Source organism: Eptatretus burgeri, chromosome 5, assembly GCF_056783735.1.
Source record: "Eptatretus burgeri isolate ZD-2024b chromosome 5, Ebu_testis_v1, whole genome shotgun sequence".
Lineage (NCBI taxonomy): Eukaryota > Metazoa > Chordata > Myxini > Myxiniformes > Myxinidae > Eptatretus > Eptatretus burgeri.
Window position 1 is genome coordinate 101138835 of NC_140965.1, and position 21625 is coordinate 101160459.

The 21625-nt window shown below is 56.8% G+C and overlaps 2 protein-coding genes across 3 annotated transcripts in view; one reads left to right on the forward strand and one right to left on the reverse strand.

The window, feature by feature from the left end:
- LOC147027062 (uncharacterized) overlaps positions 1–21625 on the reverse strand; it is a 514850-nt gene that overhangs the window by 235865 nt on the left and 257360 nt on the right. The gene's annotated exons all lie outside the window — the stretch shown is intronic.
- LOC147027067 (cadherin-related family member 1-like) overlaps positions 13210–21625 on the forward strand; it is a 38407-nt gene continuing 29991 nt past the window's right edge. Inside the window, exon 1 of the mRNA XM_085883206.1 lies at positions 13210–13350. The gene's annotated coding sequence lies outside the window, so the exon portion shown is untranslated. The remainder of the gene's footprint in view (positions 13351–21625) is intronic.

Genomic DNA, 21625 nt, shown 5'->3' on the forward strand with positions numbered 1-21625 from the left:
AGGAAACGGGGGCGTGAACCTTCCCTGATCCTAGAATTTGCATATATCGACTTCACACACACGCGCCTGGAGGCAGGGCCAAGCCGCCCCGCGCTCGCTAATTGGACGGAGGAGAAGTGGGCGTGAAGCGTTTCTGATCTGAGTTTTTCCCTCGGAAAGGCCGCCATTTGCGCTTGCGGTTCGGTGCGTTCGGCACCAATCACTGAACGGACCTGAGACAGCCCGACGTTCAGCGTCCACAGGTGGTGCGGGAATGGCCGTCGAAGGAGAAAGGTGAAGGTGGTGGAGAGTTTTCGGTGGTGGTTTGATGGTTACGGTGCCGTTTGGGAATGGCGGTGATGCGATGATGTGGGAGCGTAGATGGTGGCGGTGGCGTGGTTGTTGTCTGAGGGTTGGAGAGTGGTTGTAGTTGGTGACGATGGCTGGTGTGGTGGTTAAGGTGGTTGTTGTGTGATGGCGGTTGAGGCGTGGTTGGTTCAAAATAAAGATAGAACAGAAAATCGACTGACTCAAAGCGTCACAGCCCGGATGAATCACATAAATCCTCTCTATACAACGGGTTTGGGCTAACTACACATGTACTTAGAGATATCTCACCTACGGGCCCTTCATGGTGTGATGCGAATTTCCACAGCCGTAATACTAGCCCCTCCCCTTTTTACAGACTCGTCCCGAGTCGTCAAATTCTCGTGTGCCATCATGTGTAGTTCTCCCCGAGTACGTTTTACCTACGGATCCCTGAGTGCCACATTCATGGTATTCGTGTCCCCATAATAAATAACCGGAGGGCTGAGTAACTAACTAAACAAACCCACTCACTCAGACGACTTAAATAAAATTGCCAGCGCTTGACATACATGCCGGGGGCGCACTCATATGTACAGTACATCTTAACCTTAACTTACAAATTTTACACTAAACCATGGCCCAGGATCAATGGACTCTGCAAAGAGAAAAAGTCAAAAGAAAACCGGTGTACGGACCGGCACTGCAGGCCCGTGTTGTTGCTGCCCACAGGACAGTTCTTGCAACTCACAACGATGATCCTGGCGCACATGAAAATGAACAGGGGCAGGGGGGGGGGCAAAGCAAAATTGACCGTGGGCAAACTGATGATGTGGGCAGTGGGCATGGCATGGCAAAGGTAGCAGGCAAACACAGCCTGCAGAACAAGGCCGTTGCAGGCAAACACAGCCGGCAGTGGAGCTGACCGGCACAGGCCTTGAAGCATAACAGCCAGCAGACGAAGTTGGCCGGCCTCTCGCTGTGAAGTGCAGGTTGGTGGAGGGAGTGCGGAGGTGCTGGCCACACAGAAGGCGGGCTCAGACCAACCTACCTGTCTCCCTCCCACCTATCGCCTTTGCCTGTCACTGTCCATACCCACCCCCTTAATTTGTAAAAACCCAATTTAGCCCCAATTAATTTTTTTTGTTGTTTTTTTTTTTTTCTTACTTCCCCATATAAATCGTCCCCTAACCCCCTTTATTGTCATTGTTCGGCTAACCTATCGTCCCCTAGCCTACTCCCAACCCTTACGTTCCCTTCCTGGAGGGGAATGAGGGAGGGCTAGCGTCCTGTATCGAGGCCCAACGAAGCCTCAGGATGGCCTCCCCAGACTTCAGTGATCTTTAACCCAAAGTGGGTTCAGCGGCCCACAACGAGAGTGAAGGGATGGATGGTGCGGAAGGGTACATTTCGTAATCTACCCTAACCATTAACCTTTAAACTACCCCGGGGCTTTCAAAAAGCGCCTCTCGCTTAATCTATCGGTTCTCGCAACCAAGATTCCCGTCACCTGTGTTGGTGTCCTCACAATTTTGGACCTCGCCCCCCAATTTTCTTCCCGTGCTCTCACACGGTCTCATGGCTGGGACGCGTGGCTCCCCTTGGCAGGCACTACCCTCTGCCGATTCCCCAACGATGGCACCCCTAGGCACTACACTGCCTCCGAGCCTACCAGCTCCATAAACACAGGGGAGTGCCCTCCCTGGCGACTCCCCTGAAACGCTCACGTGGCAGGCTGGCTTCCCGGGCCCCTTTCCGAGGGTCACCCGTGCCCACAACACTGCCCACGCGGCTAACGGCGCCCCGGGCCCCCGCATCATGCGGGCACACCCGTGCCCACTACGCTATCCCGGCCCCCCATGGTCCCTTGGCCTACTACGGCCGACTAGCCTGGTGCCCAGGGTACCCACTCAGCGATACTCACCTTTCGCAGCCACGCTCCCAGCCCATCAACAGGGCTCCTGCACCCCTCCAAACGGGTTTCGAGCCTACACTCCCACCAACAGCAAAACGGCCTCCATTTTGTCAATTTGACTAACCCCCTAACTCACTCTACACTGACACCGGGGTCCCTTGGGCGGGAATCACTCCTCCCCCAATCACTCATCGCACCATGCATTCCCCACTCACTCCATTCACTCAGACCCGCTGGCCTCACTCACTCAACAAGCACATGTTGCCACTTCACAACTCTTCAACACACCCATCGCTGATCTCTGCCATCCTGCTCACTAAATCCCCTACCTACCTCGTGCTCCCACGTCATCCCTTACACTATAGCACGTTCCATTTAACACTACGTAGCTCAGCTAAGTCCCCACTACACATTCACTGTCAATCACTGTCTTCCAAATAATCCATAAATCCATTTCCTAACCTAAATCTCAACTAAAATCCCTCTAACTAATGCATTCCACGGGCCCCATGAGGACTTACCCCTGCCCCATGAGGACTTACCCCTGCCCCATGAAGCCGGTCTTGCTAAGTTAACCCTTCCCCCGAGCTAGTGTCATCCTGTGCCCAGGCCAAGGGGGTCTTCCACCCCTTGCCCACGGAATCCTGTTCACCTGAAAGTGAGGCTTGTTTTTTTTTTTCCTTGCGCAGCACCAGCGCGGCAACTCGCAACCTGCGCACCAGCGCGGCAATTCACAGCCGCGCATCTGTGGCGTGACGTCATCGCAGCTGTTCGCGTCCATCTTGGACGGTACCATCCGGCAGGGATTCACCCTCCTGCTGGATTCCAACCATACACGCAACCATGACGTCACCTGGCGCATAAAAAAACACAAGCCTCACGTCGCGAGGGGTTTCCCAGGCGAACACATGTGCTCTGCCCGTTGGAGCTTAACACACCCGCCTGCGTGGAGAACCCATCCGGTCCAAATCAGTTTACCTGCTGAAACTTTGTCCGTCGCGGAATCGGCAACATTCACCGCGCTCGTTTCCGGACCAGGCTTCACTCCCGCAAGCGAGCACGTGGCAGCCTCGTGCGTTGCACAACACGGACCTCGCGCTCGCTGCTGGGTGAACCCGGCGTGGTCCCCATTACAGCTGCGGCCGCTATTCGGCTTTTGTCCCTCTGTCGCCGTCGTCTCCGTTCCACGCACACACTCCTGCGTGTTACGACACACACACACCATTGCATCACATTCACACCGGGAGACGCGGCTGCATGCTCCCGCATGCCGACCGTCATCTTCCTCACATACCGCTCTCTCACACACACGGTCTCTCTCACACTCGTGCCATTTCCCTTGCACACGTGGTTCCATTCACACACGGCCGTTCCCCCGCACCCGTGGCCCCTTCCACACACAGTGCCCCTTTCACACACGGCGTGCTGGGAAGCAACGCTCTCTGGCACATTTGTGACCACACCACTCACAGACGGGGCTTCTGGCACACGCGGGGCTTCACCCATACACGCGGTCGCACTCACACACACCGGGACAACACTCATAACCACACACACCGGGACAACCACACTGGGGATTCGTGTCCCCACAAGGGGTTCCGGGGCCTCTATACCCCCCAAGCTCGGCGTGCACCCGTTCGCAGCACTCCTCCCCCCGACCCCGCAAAGCACGACTGAACCCACCTGGTCGTGAATCGCTTCAAGGGGGCATACTCCCTCCCCTCGTTCCTGGAGGAGGCTATCCAGCTGCTCGCACCGGGTCTCTAACCAGTCCGCCAGCTCCCCCTCATGGTCCTCCAATACCTCTGTGTGTGTGTGCTCGTCTTCAATCCCGTCCAATTCATCATGTAGTCTCTCCTCTATCGTTCCCATCTCCCGCGTCTCTATTATTTCCGTCTCTTCCCTTGTTATCTCCCTCATGCACGTCTCCGTCACCCCAATTAATTTGTCCCTCTCGGTCACCGTCACTGTTTCCGTCACCTTCACACTTCTCGCCCAACACGTCCCGCGAATTAATTTGCCCTCACCTGCCTTCATTGCGGGCCTGACAACCGTTGCACTACCTCCCAGCTCGTTCGCTCCCACACGTGGCGCCGCCATTTTGAGCTCCACTGCCCGCGTTTCGATCGCCGCAATTGCCAATATGCCTGCCTACAGGCTTCGGCCCATTTGCTGCATCTCACCCCGCATTTCCTCCATTTTGTTTTCCATTCCGTTCTTCACCTGTTGTAAATTCGCATTCATTTGATTATTCATCCTGCATTTGTTTTTATTTCGTTCATTTGTTGCATATTTCCATCCATTTTTTCGTTCATTTGTTGCGTATTTCCATCCATTTTTTCGTTCATTTGTTGCGTATTTCCATCCATTTTTTCGTTCATGCCTTTCATTGCTCCCATCAATGCTTCCAACATCCCTCTTACGTCAGCTAACCCCGTGGGAGTCGATTCGCCATTATCGGGTGCGGATCCGCCAGGGGCTGGGGAGGGGATTTGACGGAGGTGGGGAGGAGGGGTGTCATACTCCGCGGCCTCTGCTGCTGCCGCGCCCATTTCGGGCTCTGGGTTCAGTTGGGGGAGTTCATCCTGCATAATAAGCATTTCCTGCACGGGGATTCTACACATTCTACATCCATTTCTAATACCCCCGGCTCCCGCAAGTCTTGAGACTCCATCTTATTTCTCGTAATAGGTTAATTTTAATTGCTCGTAATTTGGAGGGAATCGGGGGTCGCTCCTCTCACCCCTGAACCGATTCCCCGTGAATTTAGCTTGGAGGCGGGAGGGATTCGAATCCCACTCCTGGACACCAGTGTTGCGAGGAGGGGGAAGAGTTCGTTTCCCACAACCTGACACCAGTGTTGCGAATTCGCGCCCGCCGGCATGTGGACGGCCACATAATTCGGATCGCTGCACGTCACCCACCGGACGGACAATTCAGTCGTGACCCTCCGGGAACTATCACCCGGAGCCAGTCACGGGTGGGCCTTTCGACCTCACCACAATCATGCCAATCGGCCAATCGCCAAACTCGACCTACCTAAGTACCCACGCGGATGGTAAACCGGGCGATCGTACCTCGCCGCAGGTCGACTCCGGACACGAGTCGCTTGGGCGGCCCGTTCCGTACTTTTGGGATAACCGAGCCGTGTTATCGTCGACCTCGACGGTTCAGATTATTTACCGGGCGTTTTGCAACCACTACGAACCCTTTACGTGAAGCAGGATGGAGATTCAATTAGGAAAAGACGAAGCGAAACGGGAAAACAGTTCACACAATGCACATTTATTTCCCGGCACACGGAAAGCACGTATATACAGCCATACAGCCATACAGTCAAAATGCACATATAGCAACCAAAACAATAAAAGCAACAACGACGCAGAGTTAATACCGACTACGCGCACACACGGCAACACTTATACAGCTTTACTTTACAGACGGCGCCAACACACATTTACACAAAAGCAAAGAAAATAAGCCACCCTCATAGACAAGGGGACAGACAGACCTGCAGGCCAAATGTGCACATGACCTGGAGGAGCGGCCAGGTCCGCGAGACCGGGGGGGGGGGGTCCTACCCGCGTCCTCGTGACGCGTTGGTGGCGAGCCGCAAATGTGGCCGCGCGGCTGTGCCCCGACTCCGTGCTCGTTGGCACCACGTGTGGGGGGGGGCCCTTTTGCACAATCTCAGCGCGAGGGAAAGGGAGATTGTTGATGCCCTGGGGGAGGGGAATGGCTGGCTGGCTTGGGTCCCGCGACGAGATGAGCAATTCCCCGCACCGCAACCTCGTCGCCGACCGCTGTCCTTCTGGCCTCGGACCCGAGCTCCCTTGCCTGCAGTTCCACCGCTCTCACTCGCCCGACTCTCTCTGCAACTCTTCTCCGTTCCACACTCTCCTCACCCGACCCACTTCAGTTCCACACTCTCCTCGCGAATCCACCGACGAATTTGACTCTGCTACTCTCCCTTTCTGCGCTCGCCTTTTTATAGGTGGGCAGGAGAAGCCAGTATGCAAATATTCGGATCAGAGTGACCTCGGGGGCAGAGCCATGCTCGCCCATTGCTCGGAGGAAGCGGGGGCGTGAACCTCCCCTGATCCTAGAATTTGCATATATCGACTTCACACACAGCGCCTGGAGGCAGGGCCAAGCCGCCCCGCGCTCGCTAATTGGACGGAGGAGAAGTGGGCGTGAATCGTTTCTGATCCGAGTTTTCCCCACGGAAAGGCCGCCATTTGCGCTCGCGGCTCGGTGTGTTCGGCACCAATCGCTGAACGGGCCCGAGACAGCCCGACGTTCAGCGTCCACAGGTGGGGCGGGAATGGCTGTAGAAGGAGAGAGGTGAAGGTGGTGGAGGGTTTTCGGTGGTGGTTTGATGGTTATGGTGCCGTTTGGGAATGGCGGTGATGCGATGATGTGGGAGCATAGATGGTGGCGGTGGCGTGGTTGTTGGCGTTGTTGTTGTTGTCTGAGGGTTGGAGCGTGGTTATAGTTGGTGACGATGGCTGGTGTGGTGGTTAAGGTGGTTGTTGTGTGATGGCGGTTGAGGCATGGTTGGTTCAAAATAAAGATAGAACAGAAAAACGACTGACTCAAAGCGTCGCAGCCCGGATGAATCACATAAATTCCCTCTATACAACGGGTTTGGGCTAACTACACATGTACTTAGAGATATCTCACCGACGGGCCCTTCATGGTGTAATGTGAATTTCCACAGCCGTCACAATATATATATATACATATATATATACATATATATATATATATATATATATATATATATATATATATATACATATATACATATATACATATATACATATACATATATATACATATATACATATATATATATATATATATATATATATATATACATATATATATATATATACATATACATATATATATATACATATATATACATACATATATATATATATATATATATATATATATATATATATACATACATATATACATATACATATATACATATATATATATATATATATATATATATATATATATATATATATATATATATATATATATATATATATATATATATATATATATATCTACATACATATATAATGTTGTTGCGGTTGTGGAAATTCACAAACCATCATACAGGTTCCCCAGAGATCAGTTATTTTGATAAGGATGTGTTTCAGGTTAGAATCCCCACCAATGTGTAATTGTTTTAGCATCAGCATCAGGTAGTTGTTTTAATTCATTCACCAATGAGCGAATTGGTGTTAACTTTTCTTGTAACTTCTCATCTACAAAGAGATAATTAGAGTGTTACCATGACATGCAGTTAAATTTAATTATTTAATTCTCTTGGATTACTCTGTCAAGGTCATTTCAAAGGTTTTTCTCTCACCTGTACCAGCTGATTGAACAGTCATTGTTTCTGACTCGAGGAGAGGAGATAAAAGGAGACCTCGAGGAGAGAAAACAGATGGTGAGTACCTGATACACAAACATCACATCTACATACATACATACTGTACATACAATACATACAGATAGATGGCTGGAGACACCATGACTACAGGAGTACATCTACTCTCTTACATCTCAGAATGTTACACTTACACATTCCATGTAAGTGTGGTAGATTGTCAACAGACACTATGGGAGAATTCTTACTCGAGTCCAGTATCACTTCAATATTTATTAGTGACTTGCAAAGGTACCGGTGTTGCCAGGCAACGCCCGGTACCTCCTCCCACCCCTTCCCCTGCCCCATTCCCCCTCCCTCCTGTCCTACCCCATCCCCTCCCACCCACCACACCCTTTCCCCTCCATCCTCCCTCCAATAAAATTATTTTACACCACGTAGTGGAATCAAAGTATTCAATTAAACTCCATGACATCATATGTAGCAACACCTTTTAGACTTTTCTAAATGTGGACATTGGCAGACATGTCTCGAACTTTATTCAAGGGTTAAAATTTTGTCTTCTTAAACAATAAAAAACACGTTTACTCCTTCGTGAGGCAGACTTGTCATTTGTTCAAATCAAACAAAATGAACAAAGCAGACAATCTAGATGCACCTCTTTTCACAATCTCGACGAGCTAAAAACGAGATGTGATAATAAAAGATAATTCATCAGAAATAACATACAACTAGCCGAAGCCCCGTCACAGACTGATTACGTTCCATGAGCCCAATATGACAACCAGTGGCGGCTCTTGTAAGAGCCGGATCGCAGTCGATGTACTCCATGGCCTTACCTAATGAGGCCTACAAAACGTCCTTGTACACGACATTTTTGGTGTACACTACTTGTGAAGAAGTCCCCTGATTTGTGCACAAACACCGTGTCAAAACTTCTCAGGTCACAGTTCCAAGAAAAACGTGACACGACCGCTCGGAGGAGCACAAAATTGGTCCTTCAGTATTAATATATAGAAGATACAATGTTTCTTGTTACATTTTTTGTGTCACATTCACATTCTAAGGAAGTCAGCATGTGCAGAAGAGGGTTTTACATCTCAGACGCTATTTTCGAGGAGTGGAATTACACCTCTCAGCAGTGACGGTCTGTCAACGACAGACGTAATGACGGTAGCGAATGACCGATGATGTCATGACGTCCTTACGCCTCTCAGCGGTGACGTCACACGTCGCCATGTAAACGAATGTAAAACGAAAAGTGTTTATTCTGCTTCAGAGTTGAAGGTTGCCTATTGCCACTATGCACGATGCACTCTTACAGGTACGAAGTTTCTTTCAGTCCAGGTCACAGTACCGAGAAAAACGTGATGCGACCACAAGGAGGAGCATAGAATTGGTCCTTCAGTATTAATATATAGATGGTTGATCACCCCAAACCCAACTCCTTCAAATCCTTGTTTTCCGAACTGAAAGTCCTTGTAGGACCATCTTGTTTTCCTATGTCTTGTTTAATACCCCACCCCATCCCTCTCCCTTCCACAGATCTCCTTATCTCTCTTCTGTTCCACAGTGTTTTGTCCATCCCTCCCCCTTCCCCCTTATTTCCTGCTTCCCTTGTTGCACGTTCTGTGTGTTAGCTTTCATATGAGCCTCGACAATGATACAAAAAAAAAAACAATCAGTAAATCTGTGACTTGAGATAGAAGTTTAAAAAGGAAAATTGTGCTATTCAGTTAAAAAGGTTAAATTGTTTGTTAAGTCGGCTGTTTGTAAGACTCGTACTCATGCACCATACTCAATACAGGGAGTGTCTTCTATCAATGCAGTTTCTTGACTCATGTGACAGTACTGGACAAGTTCCCACTCATAGGATACTACACCGAGTGTGCAGGGATTTGTAGTTTGTTTAGAGTGCTGGTGATAGCTCGCCAACTCTTTGTGAAGGACATTGTAGGACCTTTAACATACATTATACAACTAATGCGAGCAGACAGAACAGTCAGCTTAACGTCCATCCGAGGGACGGCGCACATATTGGTGAATCACCCTGTCTGCGAAACACCAGGATGGCAGTTTATAACCGGGTTGAGATTCGAACCCAGGCTATAGACAGCTCAGAAGCAAGTGTGCGCACTGCCAAGCTATCCTGCCAGCCGTTTAGGGAAAACCCAGTTAAACATTGTTAACAAATCTCGAAGTGTAATAGTTTTGTCGATCTCATGGTTATATTGTTGTGGGCCAGGGGTCGGTGGCGATAAACGACCACGAGGTGGAGCAGTGGAGTCGTCTCCCACCGAACACCCGGAATTCAGGTCGTAACTCTAGGAAAAGTCCGAAGGTCACGGGTCCCTTAGCGGACAGTGGTCGCCAATACTTCGACGGCGTGGGGTAGGGATAATTGCCTAATTTCAATATACCTGAATACCCACGTCGTCCAACTACCGGGGAAAACCACACCCTCGACAGACCTCGGCGGAACGGACCGTTTCCTGAGCCTGATCAGAGTGCAAAACCGAGCGGGGATTACCAAGATCCATCGGTCCAAATGAACAATTTACCGGCCCGAACGGCCTTACTAATTCTCAAACCTGCACCATGCAAGGCCAATGGGAGAAAGCACAGAAAACTAGAGGAGGAGCACTCGGTAGAGTGCAAAACCATCGCCGCCAATACTGCAAGGTCACTCAAGTGAACCTGATATCCTATTCATTCAATTTGACGTCAACAGTGCTCACAGAGTTATCGTTTGCAACTTTCCCTTTTACTTACTCAATTCATTCGTCATAACTAGATTCCTTGAGACAGAAATTTATTTTACGTGGGTATATCCACCTGAAGTTCCAAAATCAGCCGCAATAATTTTGGCATGTTTTTTTTTGTTGGAAATCACTTAACATGTAGAAATGCAAAAAAAAAAAAAAATCGAAATTTTGTTGAAAAAAAAGTTGCAAAAATTTTTTTTTCTCTAACAATTTTTTTTTTGGGGGGGGGGGGGTTGGAAATCACTTAAAACGTGTAGAAATTTCCAAAAAAAAAATTCAAATATTTTTTCAAAATGGCCGCCATAGCAGCCATATTGGATTTTGGACCAAGTCCAAAATCTAATGGCATGATCCTTGGACCATACCTAATCCCCCACCAACTTTCGTCGAATTCCGTTGAGTTTTTCCGTAATACTGTTCACAAACAAACAAACAGAAAGGGGTGAAAACAGTAACCTCCGATCTTCGATGGCAGAGGTTAACGAGCTGGTACATTTAACAGGGGATTTATTTTACAATGATAATCGGGGAGGGAGCACACAGAGCAGTTATCCGAATAAAAGGCAGGCAATGTACAATGAGCAAAGAAAAAGCACTGAACAATTCAACTTACAGGACGGCACCACACACACACACACACACACACACACACACACACACACACACACACACACACACACACACACACACACACACACACACACACACACACACACACACACACACACACACACACACACACACACACACACACACACGCTGGACCTCGTGGGTCTATTTTTGGCCTTTCAGCTCGGAGGGAAGGCGAGCTGAGGGCAGGGGCCTAGCCGGGTACCTGTCCCGCCTCATGCGGTCACACCGACCCGAACCACTGGTGGGACTCGAACCCACGACCCGAAGTCCACGGCCCACCAACGAGACTGCTCAACCACGACCACCTCTGTCTCAGACCGCTCCAACCACGACCACCTCTGTCTCAGACCGCTCCAACCACGACCACCTCTGTCTCAGACCGCTCCAACCACGACCACCTCTGTCTCAGACCGCTCCAACCACGACCACCTCTGTCTCAGACCGCTCCAACCACGACCACCTCTGTCTCAGACCGCTCCAACCACGACCACCTCTGTCTCAGACCGCTCCAACCACGACCACCTCTGTCTCAGACCGCTCCAACCACGACCACCTCTGTCTCAGACCGCTCCAACCACGACCACCTCTGTCTCAGACCGCTCCAACCACGACCACCTCTGTCTCAGACCGCTCCAACCACGACCACCTCTGTCTCAGACCGCTCCAACCACGACCACCTCTGTCTCAGACCGCTCCAACCACGACCACCTCTGTCTCAGACCGCTCCAACCACGACCACCTCTGTCTCAGACCGCTCCAACCACGACCACCTCTGTCTCAGACCGCTCCAACCACGACCACCTCTGTCTCAGACCGCTCCAACCACGACCACCTCTGTCTCAGACCGCTCCAACCACGACCACCTCTGTCTCAGACCGCTCCAACCACGACCACCTCTGTCTCAGACCGCTCCAACCACGACCACCTCTGTCTCAGACCGCTCCAACCACGACCACCTCTGTCTCAGACCGCTCCAACCACGACCACCTCTGTCTCAGACCGCTCCAACCACGACCACCTCTGTCTCAGACCGCTCCAACCACGACCACCTCTGTCTCAGACCGCTCCAACCACGACCACCTCTGTCTCAGACCGCTCCAACCACGACCACCTCTGTCTCAGACCGCTCCAACCACGACCACCTCTGTCTCAGACCGCTCCAACCACGACCACCTCTGTCTCAGACCGCTCCAACCACGACCACCTCTGTCTCAGACCGCTCCAACCACGACCACCTCTGTCTCAGACCGCTCCAACCACGACCACCTCTGTCTCAGACCGCTCCAACCACGACCACCTCTGTCTCAGACCGCTCCAACCACGACCACCTCTGTCTCAGACCGCTCCAACCACGACCACCTCTGTCTCAGACCGCTCCAACCACGACCACCTCTGTCTCAGACCGCTCCAACCACGACCACCTCTGTCTCAGACCGCTCCAACCACGACCACCTCTGTCTCAGACCGCTCCAACCACGACCACCTCTGTCTCAGACCGCTCCAACCACCACACATGACCGTCTGCCACAATGACAGACTGCTCAGAAATCGCCACGATCCTCCTGTCTGCCGTCCTCTCGTTTCCCACAACTACTCTGCCGTCCTCACAATCACCCGGTCTGCCGAAAAACTGCTCCTCACAACCATTCTACTCCTCTTTTGGTGGGAGGGGCCTCTTCTCCTCACCACCTGCCTCCTGATTGGCCGGGGGGGTTGTCGGACGACTCGTGGCCACCTCCCGATTGGCTGGGGCATGCGTGTCATGCTCGCCCTTCATTCATTGGCTGGAGGAAACGGTCCTTGCCTTCTTTGAAGTGGAGCCTCCACCGGAAGCGACGGAGGTTCCGCCCACGCCCTCAGCCAAAAACACGTCGGCAATGGTGACCGGTGGAGCGAGGTGACGGTCCTTGTTGTAGTGGATGTAGTGGTAGTAGTAGTTGTTGTAAAAAAAAAAAAACTAACTGGAAAATAACTTGTAGCGCACACACTAAATTCCCATTAGACAGAAAGAAGGATTCTAACTATTAACACATACTTATCGAAATAACTGAACTACGGGGACTCTGGCTGCTTGTGTGCACAAGGTTTCCAAATCCGTGACTATTTCAGAAACAAAATTACTCGTACATCACTTAGAGAGATGGACAGGTGGAATATAAACCAAAACAAACAGATAAACAAACATAGCAAGACTGTGATTCGTTCTACAAGGAAATGGATCGTAATGGAGTATCAGAGTTGTGGTATCGTTGAACAGGTTGCAGGAAGTGCTGTGGTTATTCCGGTGGCTGTGTGATGTCGATTGGAGAGCAATAACACTGTGACGTGTTTGAAAAGGGGTACGTAAACAATTACAAAGCCGCCGCTCCTCCTCCCCCTCCTCCTCCTCCTCCTCCTCCTCCCCCTCCTCCTCCTCCTCCCCCTCCTCCTCCTCCTCCTCCCCCTCCTCCTCCTCCTCTTCCTCCTCCTCTTCCTCCTCTTCTTACCCGTAACAATGAAGGGTTAAAGAGGTTAAACGGTATCCATTTCCTATTATCTTTACCTCTGTTAACAAGGGGGTTTTATAGATCCCTTTTCGGATGCAGAATATAAATTCATACAGTTAGGGTTAGGGTTAGTGTTATGGTAAGGTTAGCCTTTTCGTGGGACAGCACAAAATCGAACACCCGTTCATCCATTCCTGTCCGAGCTGAAACGAGGGAACGAAGAGGACATTTGGCCCATAATGGCCGTGTTACATTCCCAAGTTAATTTGTGTTGCAGGTGCATTTCTGGGGAAACTGGTTCCTTTCTCCAGGGTGTCACCAGTCCCAGGACACGAGTTTCGCTGTTTATCATTTTTGATTAATTATAATTATATAATAATGATTTTTTGGTCATCCGCTGCACTTGCTGTCACGTACACTCCAGTGTGAAATACATTTTTCCCCAAACATGAATATTTCATTTTGATGGTGCTGGATTTCCAAAACGCTCCTCGAAGTTTTCTTGCACCTGTTTCATCCTCTTGTTTGTGTTTCTCCTGTCGTGGTGCCACACCCCTGCTTCCAGGCTCTTCCACGTCAATGGACCGGTGTCTGCCATCTTGGTTTCATGTATTTGTTTGATCTGAAAAGAAAAATAATTGTAAATACATGATTTAAACAAATCTTGTTTGAGCAGCTAAAACCGTGTCCTGGGACTTATGACTCACCATGGATGTGTTTCCTCCACCTCGTCAACCTTCTTCCACCTGCTCCACTGTTCTATCTTTCTTCCCTGTTGTTGGTGTGTTTCTCGACTTTCAATTACGTTCGAACATTTACACTTTTAATTTATGACTTAATTATCAGTGATGACAATATTGTCCATCTTCTACTTATTACGTATGCAGCACAAGGCAGCGAGTCACATCATTGGCTGAGAGGGGCTGTGCTGCTGATCAAACGCAGGAATTTGTAATTAGTTCACGGTGTCAGAGAGAGCGGGATCTTTAACGTCCACCAACAGACGGGACGGCCATTTAATGTCCACACGAGGAAAGACACGCATTGAATGCCTTGACAATATACGTGCGGTGAAACGGTATTCTGGATCGTTGTTGATCAAGGGAAAAGGATGGCAGGGGAGTAGATCGACTCTGTAGGAACGCGAAGGGGACGGACGGCAAGATGGAGGGTTAGAAAGATTTTAATTGGCCGGGAAGGTGAATGTGGCGGAGTGAGAGAAAGGGGCGCGCTGAGGAGAAGGGGGCGCCCTGAGGAGAACGAGCGCGTTGAGGAGAAGGGGGCGCGCCGAGGAGAAGGGGGCGCGCCGAGGAGAAGGGGGCGCGCCGAGGAGAAGGGGGCGCGCCGAGGAGAAGGGGGCGCGCCGAGGAGAAGGGGGCGCGCCGAGGAGAAGGGGGCGCGCCGAGGAGAAGGGGGCGCGCCGAGGAGAAGGGGGCGCGCCGAGGAGAAGGGGGCGCGTTGAGGAGAAGGGGGCGCGCTGAGGAGAAGGGGGCGCGCTGAGAAGGGGCACACTGAGGAGAAGGGGCACACTGAGGAGAAGGGGCACACTGAGGAGAAGGGGCACACTGAGGAGAAGGGGCACACTGAGGAGAAGGGGCACACTGAGGAGAAGGGGCACACTGAGGAGAAGGGGAACACTGAGGAGAAGGGGAACACTGAGGAGAAGGGGCACACTGAGGAGAAGGGGCGCGCTGAGAAGGGGGCGCGCTGAGGAGAAGGGGGTGCGCTGAGGAGAAGGAGCGCGCTGAGGAGAAGGGGCACGCTGAGGAGAAGGGGCACGCTGAGGAGAAGGGGCGCGCTGAGGAGAAGGGGCGCGCTGAGGAGAAGGGGCGCGCTGAGAAGGGGGCGCGCTGAGGAGAAGGGGCGCGCTGAGAAGGGGGCGCGCTGAGGAGAAGGGGCGCGCTGAGGAGAAGGGGCGCGCTGAGGAGAAGGGGCACGCTGAGGAGAAGGGGCGCGCTGAGAAGGGGGCGCGCTGAGGAGAAGGGGCACGCTGAGGAGAAGGGGCGCGCTGAGGAGAAGGGGCACACTGAGGAGAAGGGGCACGCTGAGAAGGGGGCGCGTTGAGGAAAAGGGGCGCGCTGAGGAGAAGTGGCGCGCTGAGAAGGGGGCGCTTTGAGGAGAAGGGGGCGCGTTGAGGAAAGGGGGCGCATTGAGGAGAGGGGGGCGCTGGAGAAGGGGGGCGCGCTGAGAAGGGGGCGCGCCGAGGGAGAAGGGCGCGTCGAGGAGAAGGGGCGGGCCGAGGAGAGGGCGCGCGCCGAGGAGAAGGGTCGTGCCGAGGAGAAGGGGCGCGCCGAGGAGAAGGGGCGCGCCGAGGAGAAGGGGCGCGCCGAGGAGAAGGGGCGCGCCGAAGAGAAGGGGCGCGCCGAGGAGAAGGGGCGCGCCGAGGAGAAGGGGGCGCGCCGAGGAGAAGGGGCGCGCCGAGGAGAAGGGGGCACGCCGAGGAGAAGGGGGCGCGCTGAGAAGGGGGCGCGCTGAGAAGGGGGCGCGCTGAGAAGGGGGCGCGCTGAGGAGAAGGGGGACGCGCTGAGGAGAAGGGGGACGCGCTGAGGAGAAGGGGGACGCGCTGAGGAGAAGGGGAACACTGAGGAGAAGGGGAACACTGAGGAGAAGGGGAACACTGAGGAGAAGGGGCACACTGAGGAGAAGGGGCGCGCTGAGAAGGGGGCGCCCTGAGGAGAAGGGGGTGCGCTGAGGAGAAGGGGCACGCTGAGAAGGGGGCGCGTTGAGGAAAAGGGGCGCGCTGAGGAGAAGTGGCGCGCTGAGAAGGGGGCGCTTTGAGGAGAAGGGGGCGCGTTGAGGAAAGGGGGCGCATTGAGGAGAGGGGGCGCGCTGAGAAGGGGGCGCGCTGAGAAGGGGGCGCGCCGAGGAGAAGGGGCGCGCCGAGGAGAAGGGGCGCGCCGAGGAGAAGGGGCGCGCCGAGGAGAAGGGGCGCGCCGAGGAGTACGGGCGCGCCGAGGAGAAGGGGCGCGCCGAGGAGAAGGGGCGCGCCGAGGGGAAGGGGCGCGCCGAGGAGAAGGGGCGCGCCGAGGAGAAGGGGGCGCGCGGAGGAGAAGGGGCGCGCCGAGGAGAAGGGGCGCGCCGAGGAGAAGGGGGCACGCCGAGGAGAAGGGGGCGCGCTGAGAAGGGGGCGCGCTGAGAAGGGGGCGCGCTGAGAAGGGGGCGCGCTGAGGAGAAGGGGCACGCTGAGGAGAAGGGGCGCGCTGAGGAGAAGGGGCGCGCTGAGGAGAAGGGGCGCGCTGAGGAGAAGGGGCGCGCTGAGGAGAAGGGGCGCGCTGAGGAGAAGGGAGCGCGCTGATGAGAAAGGGGCGCGCTGAGGAGAAGGGGCGCGCTGAGGAGAAGGGGCGCGCTGAGGAGAAGGGGCGCGCTGAGGAGAAGGGGCGCGCTGAGGAGAAGGGGCGCGCTGAGGAGAAGGGGCGCGCTGAGGAGAAGGGGCGCGCTGAGGAGAAGGGGCGCGCTGAGGAGAAGGGGCGCCGCTGAGGAGAAGGGGCGCGCTGAGGAGAAGGGGCGCGCTGAGGAGAAGGGGCGCGCTGAGGAGAAGGGGGGCGCGCTGAGGAGAAGGGGCACGCTGAGGAGAAGGGGGCGCGCTGAGGAGAAGGGGGCGCGCTGAGGAGAAGGGGGACGCGCTGAGGAGAAGGGGGCGCGCTGAGGAGAAGGGGGACGCGCTGAGGAGAAGGGGGACGCGCTGAGGAGAAGGGGGACGCGCTGAGGAGAAGGGGGACGCGCTGAGGAGAAGGGGGACGCGCTGATGAGAAGGGGGACGCGCTGAGGAGAAGGGGGACGCGCTGAGGAGAAGGGGGACGCTGGGAGGAGAAGGGGGACGCGCTGAGGAGAAGGGGGACGCGCTGAGGAGAAGGGGGACGCGCTGAGGAGAAGGGGGACGCGCTGAGGAGAAGGGGGACGCGCTGAGGAGAAGGGGGACGCGCTGAGGAGAAAGGGGGACGCGCTGAGGAGAAGGGGGACGCGCTGAGGAGAAGGGGGACGCGCTGAGGAGAAGGGGGACGCGCTGAGGAGAAGGGGGACGCGCTGAGGAGAAGGGGGACGCGCTGAGGAGAAGGGGGACGCGCTGAGGAGAAGGGGGACGCGCTGAGGAGAAGGGGGACGCGCTGAGGAGAAGGGGGACGCGCTGAGGAGAAGGGGGACGCGCTGAGGAGAAGGGGGACGCGCTGAGGAGAAGGGGGACGCGCTGAGGAGAAGGGGACGCGCTGAGGAGAAGGGGGACGCGCTGAGGAGAAGGGGGGACGCGCTGAGGAGAAGGGGGACGCGCTGAGGAGAAGGGGGACGCGCTGAGGAGAAGGGGGCGCGCTGAGGAGAAGGGGGCGCGCTGAGGAGAAGGGGGCGCGCTGAGGAGAAGGGGGCGCGCTGAGGACAAGGGGGACGCGCTGAGGAGAAGGGGGACGCGCTGAGGAGAAGGGGGACGCGCTGAGGAGAAGGGGCGCGCTGAGGAGAAGGGGCGCGCTGAGGAGAAGGGGCGCGCTGAGGAGAAGGGGCGCGCTGAGGAGAAGGGGCGCGCTGAGGAGAAGGGGCGCGCTGAGGAGAAGGGGGACGCGCTGAGGAGAAGGGGCGCGCTGAGGAGAAGGGGGACGCGCTGAGGAGAAGGGGGACGCGCTGAGGAGAAGGGGCGCGCTGAGGAGAAGGGGCGCGCTGAGGAGAAGGGGCGCGCTGAGGAGAAGGGGCGCGCTGAGGAGAAGGGGCGCGCTGAGGAGAAGGGGCGCGCTGAGGAGAAGGGGCGCGCTGAGGAGAAGGGGCGCGCTGAGGAGAAGGGGCGCGCTGAGGAGAAGGGGCGCGCTGAGGAGAAGGGGGCACGCCGAGGAGAAGGGGGGCGCGCTGGAGAAGGGGGCGCGCTGAGAAGGGGGGCGCGCTGAGAAGGGGGGCGCGCTGAGGAGAAGGGGGACGCGCTGAGGAGAAGGGGGACGCGCTGAGGAGAAGGGGGACGCGCTGAGGAGAAGGGGGACGCGCTGAGGAGAAGGGGAACACTGAGGAGAAGGGGAACACTGAGGAGGAGGGGAAGACTGAGGAGAAGGGGCACACTGAGGAGAAGGGGCGCGCTGGAGAAGGGGGCGCCTGGAGGAGAAGGGGTGCGCTGAGGAGAAGGGGCACGCTGAGAAGGGGGCCCGTTGAGGAAATGGGGCGCGCTGAGGAGAAGTGGCGCGCTGAGAAGGGGGCGCTTTGAGGAGAAGGGGGCGCGTTGAGGAAAGGGGGCGCATTGAGGAGAGGGGGCGCGCTGAGAAGGGGGCGCGCTGAGAAGGGGGCGCGCCGAGGAGAAGGGGCGCGCCGAGGAGAAGGGGCGCGCCGAGGAGAAGGGGCGCGCCGAGGAGAAGGGGCGCGCCGAGGAGAAGGGGCGCGCCGAGGAGAAGGGGCGCGCCGAGGAGAAGGGGCGCGCCGAGGAGAAGGGGCGCGCCGAGGAGAAGGGGGCGCGCCGAGGAGAAGGGGCGCGCCGAGGAGAAGGGGCGCGCCGAGGAGAAGGGGGCACGCCGAGGAGAAGGGGGCGCGCTGAGAAGGGGGCGCGCTGAGAAGGGGGCGCGCTGAGAAGGGGGCGCGCTGAGGAGAAGGGGCACGCTGAGGAGAAGGGGCACGCTGAGGAGAAGGGGCGCGCTGAGGAGAAGGGGCGCGCTGAGGAGAAGGGGCGCGCTGAGGAGAAGGGGCGCGCTGAGGAGAAGGGAGCGCGCTGATGAGAAAGGGGCGCGCTGAGGAGAAGGGGCGCGCTGAGGAGAAGGGGCGCGCTGAGGAGAAGGGGCGCGCTGAGGAGAAGGGGCGCGCTGAGGAGAAGGGGCGCGCTGAGGAGAAGGGGCGCGCTGAGGAGAAGGGGCGCGCTGAGGAGAAGGGGCGCGCTGAGGAGAAGGGGCGCGCTGAGGAGAAGGGGCGCGCTGAGGAGAAGGGGCGCGCTGAGGAGAAGGGGCGCGCTGAGGAGAAGGGGGCGCGCTGAGGAGAAGGGGCACGCTGAGGAGAAGGGGGCGCGCTGAGGAGAAGGGGGCGCGCTGAGGAGAAGGGGGACGCGCTGAGGAGAAGGGGGGCGCGCTGAGGAGAAGGGGGACGCGCTGAGGAGAAGGGGGACGCGCTGAGGAGAAGGGGGACGCGCTGAGGAGAAGGGGGACGCGCTGAGGAGAAGGGGGACGCGCTGAGGAGAAGGGGGACGCGCTGAGGAGAAGGGGGACGCGCTGAGGAGAAGGGGGACGCGCTGAGGAGAAGGGGGGACGCGCTGAGGAGAAGGGGGACGCGCTGAGGAGAAGGGGGACGCGCTGAGGAGAAGGGGGACGCGCTGAGGAGAAGGGGGACGCGCTGAGGGAGAAGGGGGACGCGCTGAGGAGAAGGGGGACGCGCTGAGGAGAAGGGGGACGCGCTGAGGAGAAGGGGGACGCGCTGAGGAGAAGGGGGACGCGCTGAGGAGAAGGGGGACGCGCTGAGTAAAAGGGGGACGCGCTGAGTAGAAGGGGGACGCGCTGAGGAGAACGGGGTCGCGCTGAGGAGAAGGGGGACGCGCTGAGGAGAAGGGGGCGCGCTGAGGAGAAGGGGGCGCGCTGAGGAGAAGGGGGCGCGCTGAGGAGAAGGGCGCGCGCTGACGACAAGGGGGACGCGCTGACGAGAAGGGAGGCGCGCTGAGGAGAAGGGGCGCGCTGAGGAGAAGGGGCGCGCTGAGGAGAAGGGGCGCGCTGAGGAGAAGGGGCGCGCTGAGGAGAAGGGGCGCGCTGAGGAGAAGGGGCGCGCTGAGGAGAAGGGGCGCGCTGAGGAGAAGGGGGACGCGCTGAGGAGAAGGGGCGCGCTGAGGAGAAGGGGGACGCGCTGAGGAGAAGGGGGACGCGCTGAGGAGAAGGGGCGCGCTGAGGAGAAGGGGCGCGCTGAGGAGAAGGGGCGCGCTGAGGAGAAGGGGCGCGCTGAGGGAGAAGGGGCGCGCTGAGGAGAAGGGGCGCGCTGAGAGAAGGGGCCCGCGGAGGAGAAGGGGCGCGCTGAGGAGAAGGGGCGCGCTGAGGAGAAGGGGCGCGCTGAGGAGAAGGGGCGCGCTGAGGAGAAGGGGCGCGCTGAGGAGAAGGGGCGCGCTGAGGAGAAGGGGGGCGCTGAGGAGAAGGGTGGCGCGCTGAGGAGAAGGGTGGCGCGCTGAGGAGAAGGGTGGCGCGCTGAGGAGAAGGGGGGCGCGCTGAGGAGAAGGGGGCGCGCTGAGGAGAAGGGGGCGCGCTGAGGAGAAGGGGGCGCGCTGAGGAGAAGGGGGCGCTGAGGAGAAGGGGGACGCGCTGAGGAGAAGGGGGCGCGCTGAGGAGAAGGGGGCGCGCTGAGGAGAAGGGGCGCGCTGAGGAGAAGGGGGCGCGCTGAGGAGAAGGGGGGCGCTGGAGGAGAAGGGGCGTGCGCTGAGGAGAAGGGGGCGCGCTGAGGAGAAGGGGGCGCTGAGGGGAGAAGGGGGCGCTGAGGAGAAGGGGGCGCCGCTGAGGAGAAGGGGGCGCGCTGGAGGAGAAGGGGGCGCGCGAAGGGGGGCGCGATGAGGAGAAGGGGGCGCGCTGAGGAGAAGGGGCGCTGAGGAGAAGGGGGCCGATGAGGAGGAAGGGGGCCACTGAGGATAATGTACTCTGAGGAGAAGGGCTGCGCTGAGTGAGAAGGGGCGCGCTGAGGGAGAAGGGGCGCGCTGAGGAGAAGGGGGGCCACCGAGGAGAAGGGGGCCACCATTGAGGAGATAGGGGGCGCGCTGATGAGGAGAAGGGGGCGCTGAGGAGAAGGGGGCGCTGAGGAGAAGGGGGTCACTGAGGAGAAGGTCGCGCTGGAGGAGAAGGGGGCGCGCTGAGGAGAAGGGGCGCGCTGAGGAGAAGGGGGGCGCTGATAGGAGAAGGGGGCGCGCTGAGAGGTCAAAAGGGGGGCGCGCTGAGGAGAAGGGGGCGCGCTGATGAGAAGGGGGCGCGCTGAGAGAAGGGGGCGCGCTGAGGAGAATGTACGCGCTGAGGGAGAAGGGGCGCGATGACAGTCAGAAGGGGCGCGCTGGAGGAGAAGGGGCGCGCGAGGAGAAGCCGGCGCGCTGAGGAGAAGGGTGGGCGCTGATGACAATGTGGCGCGGCTGAGGAGAAGGGTGGCGCGCTGAGGAGAAGGGGGCGCGCTGATGAGAAGGCCGGGGTCACCGAGGAGAAGGGGGGCGCGTCACCGATGACAATGG